Genomic DNA, 7,887 nt, shown 5'->3' on the forward strand with positions numbered 1-7,887 from the left:
GGCGCCAATTTAATTTAATCATGGAGGAGGAGGAGGAAGGAAGTGTGGTGGATGCTTCAACATGCATTTTTTTTTTTTTTTAAATGATGCTAGCAAAAGTTTATCAGTGGTGTAAGATGTGAGTTACTTAATTTTGAAGTGTATTCTTTTTACAGAGAAAACATCCATCAAAAATAAAGCAATACAATGAATGCATCTTGAAAAGAAAGAACTCAGAAGAACAGAATGATTCAGCTGTGAAACAGATGAAAATTAAAGACTATTCCGTATCGTGTAGGCAGGTTACTCAGTCCACAATTGACAGGCTTGTAGTTGAATTTGTCTGCGAAAGCCTTCAGCCCTTTACCGTAGTTGAACTTCCAACATTTAAAAAATCTAATCCATACAATGCAACCTAGCTGTACAGTAATGTCCAGACCAACTGTGAAGCTGAGAATTGAGGAAGCAGCCGCAAAGGTTAAGAAGAACATCATTGCTGAGATGGCAAAAGTTAGCTATATAGGTACCACTACTGATTATTGGACAGCACGACAACGGAGTTACATCGGTGTAACCGCACACTGGATTGATGAATGTACACTGAAAAGAAGGTCTGCTTCCATTGCCTTTAGACATCTGAAAGGATCACATACATTTGATGTGCTCGCAGGAACCCTGGATGACATCCACTCGGAATATAGCATCTCAGAAAAAATTGTCAGAAAAACAACTGATAGTGGATCAAATTTTGTCAAAGCATTTAAGGTGTGTGGTGAACAGAAACAGCAAGAGTTGATTGGTGCTGACTCTGCTGAGGCTGTGACCCTTTAGAGTGCGGAAAATGCAGAAGGAGTTGAGGTTCAGGACACCTGTTCCATTTTAAACACTAACACTGGGTTGGAGTATCATCTACCTAAGCCTCAGCGTTGCACGTGTCATCTTCTTAATTTGGTGGCTACTGTGGATGCTTCAAAGGCAGAGGACCGCAGTGAGGTATATAAGAAGCTTTCCCGTTCAACGTTTGCGAAATGCCAGGCATTATACCATAAAACCAGCCGGTCTGCCATCAATGCTGAGATCGTCCAAGAAGAATGTAAGCTGCAGTTCATTCAGCCCAACCAAACAAGATGGAACTCAATGTACAGTGCTGCAGAGAGGGTAATGCGGATCCTAAAGGAGCAGGGGAAGCATCCCTTCGGAATGTATGTGCAGCATTCAAAATGAAAATGTAAGTCTGTTTGCTCAATCTCAGTGTGTTCTAATTGGAAAACTTAAGGTGTTTGTTTAGATTTGACATTGCTGGTGGTGGTGGTTGTAGTCTTTTAATTTTTAAATAGGCTAAATCCTGCTGAAGTTTCTTACCTCTCTGAATACTGCATTGTGATGAAGCCTATTTCCATGGCCTTGAACATCCTTCAGTCCGAAACAAACACTCAGATGGGGTGGCTGCTTCCCACCATCCACCTTCTTGATTCCAAGCTCAAAAAGATGGTTTCAATCAAGGTATGTCTTCCCCTTATTCATGCTCTGCAGAAGCATAAAATGTCATGGACTGACAAGGCCCACATCATAAAAGCAGGTAAGATATTTCTATTTTGTTCATGAATAAAGATTATCTGATGAAATTGATATTTTATGCCGGTTTTGTTCAAGATTAAAAAATGAAATAACAAAATTCTGCATGTTCTCAATGTCACTTCCAGTGGCCTGCAGCTCCAGTAGCTCAAACCAGCGCAGGCCCGCCTCCGCTTGCAGCTCAAGCCCACAGTTCTTCCTATAATCCTTCCTTTTCGTCATATCCTCCAACTAACTTTCCTTTTCAAGCCACAGCGGGTCATCTAAGCGTGAGGCTGCCGCCGACATTCACAGCCCCGGATTATACCCTTCCCAGCTCTCTCATACAAACTAAATCACCATATTCCCTCTTCACAGCAACTCCGATGCCCGTTCCGTCCAACGCAGTCACAATGGAACCACCACCAGTATCCCAAAGTATCCACGCACAGATCCTCTCAGGTGTGGATGTAGACCTTTCCTCTCTTCTCACTCTACTCCCAGCAGTGGAACCAGACCGCCGAATAGATTGCGGTGATTTCTCAGTTACCCTGAAAAACACAAACACTCACTTATCTCATGTTCTTTCATTTTCTGAATTTGCTATTGCTTTTTCCTGTTTCACTGAAATCATCTGTTCAGCTTTCCCCCACAGGTTAACCTTTCCTCTCTTCCCTACGCAGTAACAAACACCGCTAAATCCACCAGCTACGTGCCTCAGGCAGCAACCACCAACGCAAACCAGGACTCCCCTTTCGACAAAAGCAGACAGCCCTGTAATCATTTTAACAATGGTAAATGTAACAGAGCGCACTGCCGGTTTATGCATATCTGTAGCTTCTGTAAACTATGTCCAGTTTACAAATCTGTGAATAAAAAATTAAAAAATTATTTGGCGACTCCTGTAAATATTTCGCACATGCACTTCGAACTAGATCATCACCCGGACACTGAATTTACTCATTATCTGCTGTCAGGCCTGAAAAATGGCTTTAAACCCAACTTAGAATGCCCACTCTCCCAAAGCATCACATGTAATAATCTTCAATCTGCCCTCATAGAACCTGGAGTTGTAAACAAACTGATCAAAAAAGAAGTTGAGTCAGGCTTCATGATCGGCCCGTTTGACAATCCTCCATTTGATCTGTTTCGTATTAGCCCCATTGGAGTGGCTACAAGAAAATTCTCGGGTAAAAAAACGCCTAATAATCGACCTGTCAGCCCCGCACAGTTCCTCGTTCCCAAGCATAAACAGCTTGATCCCTCTCGATGAATTTTCGCTTAAATACCACGACATAGATCAGGCTATCGACATAATCAAAATCGTAGGTCGGGGTGCTTGGCTTGCAAAAATTGACATTTACATCTGCTTTCAAAGTAATGCCCATTCATCCAGATTCATGGCACCTATTTGGAGTTCGCTGGCTCGGGAAATATTATTTCGCAGTACATTTAACTTTCGGATGCAAAAGCAGCCCTACAATTTTCGACATGCTATCAGAAGCCGTCTGCTGGATTTTGGCGAACAACTATGCCATTCCCCACCTCATTCACCTGCTAGACGATTTTTTTATAATCTCGCCTCCCAATGCCATCCCGGCCGCGCACATCCTCACAGTCCAAAACGTTTTTTCTCAGCTAGGAATTACTATTGCAAAAAACCACTGGCCCTGCAACATCCATTGAGTTCCTAGGAATTAATTTGGATTCAGACAAATTCCAAGCGTCCCTACCCAAAGAGAAAATTGACCGAATAATTCTCGTCTCTTCTACTTTCCTTGAAAAATCAAATTTTTCAAAACGTGAACTTCTAGCCCTGCTCGGACATTTAAACTTCGCAATGTGCATCATTCCGCAGGGCCGCCCCTTCATAACGCAACTCCTGTCACTCGCCTCCTCCGTTCACTCGCTAGAGGGCCTCATTTCCATAACTCAAGCATGTCACGACAAACTCAGGCTATGATTAACATTTCTAAACCAGTGGAACAGCCTATCCTTTTTCTATAACAACTTGGTTTCATCCCCGACCGATATCCAACTGTACACAGACGCCGCCCCCTCAATCGGTTTCGGGGGATTTTTTTTCAAGGTCGTTGGTTCACGGCTCCGTGGCCACTGCAGCTCCAGGACATATCTCAATCTTCATCATAATTGCTAAATACATCCCTGGGTCAGAAAACCAAATCGGTGACTCCCTGTCTCGTTTTCTGTTTCAGAAATTCAGGACGCTGGCTCCAGAGGTGGATCAATTCCCAACTCCAGTACCTCGCTATTCAGAACTAATATTCACGTAACCCACCCGTTAAAACCCCTGCTTGACGTATCGCTCGACACTATCCTCCAAGCAGTTTCTCCCAGAACCCTCCAATCCTACGTGACTGCTTGGAGATGTTTTAAAACAACCCATGTCTCTTATAACATGCCTTTCCCTGATTTTTCTCTTCTTTCAGTCACCTCTTTTATTTCCTACCTTAATAGCATTAAGGGCCTTCAAGTCGGGTCCATCAAAGGTTACTTGAGCGGCATCCAGTTTTTCCATAAATTGATGTACGGCGCTCCTTCCCCTGAGATAAACAACTCACAAACCTCCCTCCTGATCAAAGGGATTCAAAGATCCCAGCCCGCCCGTCCCGACGCTAGACAACCCATTACGCTAGACATTCTCACCAAATGTATTCACGCCCTCCGCACAGGCTACCAGCCCATCAGTACCGCTCGCACACACTTTTTTGGTTTTCTCAGATGCTCGGAACTCGCCATCACTTCCAAATTCAACCCAAAAATCCACCCCACCATCTCAGACTTATCAATACTAGATGGTGAATCAATTTCATATTTTATTAAACAAAGACCGACCAAACCAAAAAAGGTCATTTCATCTACATTTTTAATCTCTCATCGCCAATCCAACCATACCAGTCAATTCTGGCATATTCGCAATGAAGAAGCTCTCAGGCTAAATCTCCTCTGGAACCCCTATTCATAGACGAATCCAAAAAACCTGACACGTTTTTGGTTCCAGAAACACCTCAAAGCTGTTCTCCAACAGTCAGGCATTCCAGTAAAGAATTTTTCAAGTCACTCATTCCATATTGGGGCAGCAACTTCAGCAGCCCAATAAGGCCTCTCCCAACAGCAGATCCAAGCCGTTGGGAGATGGTCCTCAGATGCTTTCCATAGCTATATCAGGACCAACCGATTCCACAGTAAAAAAGCTCCCCAAACCCCTTATTGAATGAGAAGGAAAGAAAAAAAAAACAGCATTTGGTCTCGCAGCAAGAACTTTCCCAGTAGAGCTCTTACGTTTTCTCTTTCGTCCAGTGAGCATCTGGTCTCAAAGCAGACGCAGTGTGAGAAAATCTCCCGGTCAAGCTCTCATTTTCCTCTTTCCTGTTTTCTCTTTTTGTCCAGCGAGCATTTGGTCTTACAGCGGACGCAGCGAGAACTTTCCCGGTAGAGCACTTATGTTTTCTCTTTCGTCCAGCGAGCTTTCACAGCGGAAGCAGTGTAAGAAAATCTCCTGGTCAAGCTTCATTTTTCTTCTTTTCTCTTTCGTCCAGCGAGCATTAGCTCTCAAGCAGACGCAGCAAGAACTTTCCCGGTAGAGCACTTACTTTTTCTCTTTCGTCCAGCGAGCATTGGGTTTCACAGCGGACGCAGTGTAAGAAAATCTCCTGGTCAAGCTCTCATTTTCCTCTTTCTGTCCATCGAGCATTGGTCTCACAGTGTTCATCGAGCATTGTGAGTGGTCTCACAAACTCGCCTGATCGGTTGCTCCAAATTACAACTGCTCCCCGTTGCAGGCCAGCAAGGCCCGTTGGTTCAGTGAGCCGCCATCACAGGCCCCCTGGCCAAACATCCAGACCCTTTCTCGAGATGCCAGCCTGCCAAACGCAGCACTCATTTGGGGGGTCTTTAGTTCAGCAGCTGTCCTCTGCTCTTTAGCTTTTTGTTTAAATGCGCATTAAACTTTACCCCCTCAATTGTATGTAAGTGTTAATAAAACCTCATTTCACAAGTTCACAAAGTTCAGGAGGAGCACGTGCAGATAATTAACAAAGGTGGAGAGCACTCAGCAATCAATGGTAAGATATATATAGCAATCCCACCTCAATTCATTTGACAGTCTCGCAGCATACCCCACCACCCCGTCTCCACACTTCTAGTCCTAAACCACTTACATAGGGGGAAGTTCTCTGGGTTCGGGCCGAACTCCAAGCTCGGAGCTCTCCCTCCGGACAGCACGCCAAATACTCATTAAACTTTACCCCCTCAATTGTATGTAAGTGTGAACTCGTGAAACTATTTTGGAAAAGACAAGGGTATTGAGGGGTTATAGGGTAGTAAATGCAACAGTGCTTATGTAGCAAGTAAACAGCTTTATTTAATTTCTAAAATAACCATGACAACCCCAATAATCCATTACACACTTTGTCTATCAGCGTTATCCGCAATTATTATTATTAATGTTTCGTGTCCTTTGGTGAAAAAGCTAAGCCTCAAACTGAACACACTGTTGCCTGCCTCTGCAGCATGCGAGTGCCTTTTTAGTTGTGCTGGGCAGCTGTTTACACCTAAATAAGCAAGGCTGGACAGTACAAATATTGAGAATCAGCTCATTGTAAAACTGAACAACAAATTCAAAATGTAGGATTGTTGTTGGCCCCTACATTAAAATCTCTGCAAGCCTTCATTCATGTTAAGAGACTTGTCGGTTAATGCATGTTAACTTTATCTTTTTAAGTTAAATTGTTAATGTACAATGCTTTGCAACTTTTTTTTTATTATTAACCTGCAAGAAGACCTCTACAGAGGTCATAAACGTTACCTGATTATTGGCTGCTTTTTCAAATATTACATGCCTGGATTTTTAGTCCTAGCAGTCAAAAATAAAACTCTTTGAGTAATTGTTTTTATTTTTTACTGAGAAACGTCTATAAAAGAGAACGACACTGATATAAAGCTACATTTTTAATTTGCAGGGTATAAGGTGGAATAACAGTCATAACATAATACTCAATACTCTTGAGTACTTTTAAAGGGGCTACTTTTTACTCATACTTTGAGTGGTATTTAGGACAGGTACTATTACTCTACTCACATTACTTTTTTTGGTAAGTAATAGTACTTTTACTTGAGTATGATTTTTCAGTACTCTTCCCACCACTGTCTATTGCACTTTACTTGTCCAACCACTTTGCCCAGGTAAGTAACAGTCGCCCCCGCAAATTCGCACTTAGCCAGATTTATTGTGAGATTAACCTGCACGAGGCAAACGAGGAGGAGCCGCAAACGTTCGAGATGTTCTTGCCAAGTTTCAATTACACTCACCTAAAGGATTATTAGGAACACCTGTTCAATTTCTCATTAATGCAATTATCTAATCAACCAATCACATGGCAGTTGTTGGTGCCAGACGGGCCGGTCTGAGTATTTCACAATCTGCTCAGTTAATGGGATTTTTACGCAAAGGGAAAAACATCCAGTATGCGGCAGTCCTGTGGGCGAAAATGCCTTGTTGATGCTAGAGGTCAGAGGAGAATGGGTCGACTGATTCAAGCTGATAGAAGAGCAACTTTGACTGAAATAACCACTCGTTACAACCGAGGTATGCAGCAAAGCATTTGTGAAGCCACAACATGCACAACCTTGAGGCGGATGGGCTACAACAGCAGAAGAGCCCACCGGGTACCACTCATCTCCACTACAAATAGGAAAAAGAGGCTACAATTTGCACGAGCTCACCAAAATTGGACAGTTGAAGACTGGAAAAATGTTGCGTGGTCTGATGGCACTCGATTTCTATTGAGACATTCAGATGGTAGAGTCAGAATTTGGCTGTGCAGGCTGGTGGAGGTGGTGTAATGGTGTGGGGGATGTTTTCTTGGCACACTTTAGGCCCCTTAGTGCCAATTGGGCATTGTTTAAATGCCACGGCCTATCTGAGCATTGTTTCTGACCATGTCCATCCCTTTATGGCTACTTTCAGCAGGATAATGCACCATGTCACAAAGCTCGAATCATTTCAAATTGGTTTCTTGAACATGACAATGAGTTCACTGTACTAAAATGGCCCCCACAGTCACCAGATCGCAACCCAATAGAGCATCTTTGGGATGTGGTGGAACGGGAGCTTCGTGCCCTGGATGTGCATCCCACAAATCTCCATCAACTGCAGGATGCTATCCTATCAATATGGGCCAACATTTCTAAAGAATGCTTTCAGCACCTTGTTGAATCAATGCCACATAGAATTAAGGCAGTTCTGAAGGCGAAAGGGGGTCAAACACAGTATTATTATGGTGTTCCTAATAATCCTTTAGGTGAGTGTATTATGACTGTATCATCCAGGTA

The 7,887-nt window shown here is 43.2% G+C and overlaps 1 pseudogene; it reads left to right on the forward strand.

Annotated features, from left to right (window-relative positions):
- The first annotated feature begins 408 nt into the window (after nt 1–408).
- On the forward strand, nt 409–4,768 carry LOC122144047 (annotated as a pseudogene).
- Nucleotides 4,769–7,887: the final 3,119 nt, after the last annotated feature.

The sequence above is a fragment of the Cyprinus carpio genome, unplaced genomic scaffold, assembly GCF_018340385.1.
Source record: "Cyprinus carpio isolate SPL01 unplaced genomic scaffold, ASM1834038v1 S000006585, whole genome shotgun sequence".
Taxonomy (NCBI): Eukaryota; Metazoa; Chordata; class Actinopteri; order Cypriniformes; family Cyprinidae; genus Cyprinus; species Cyprinus carpio.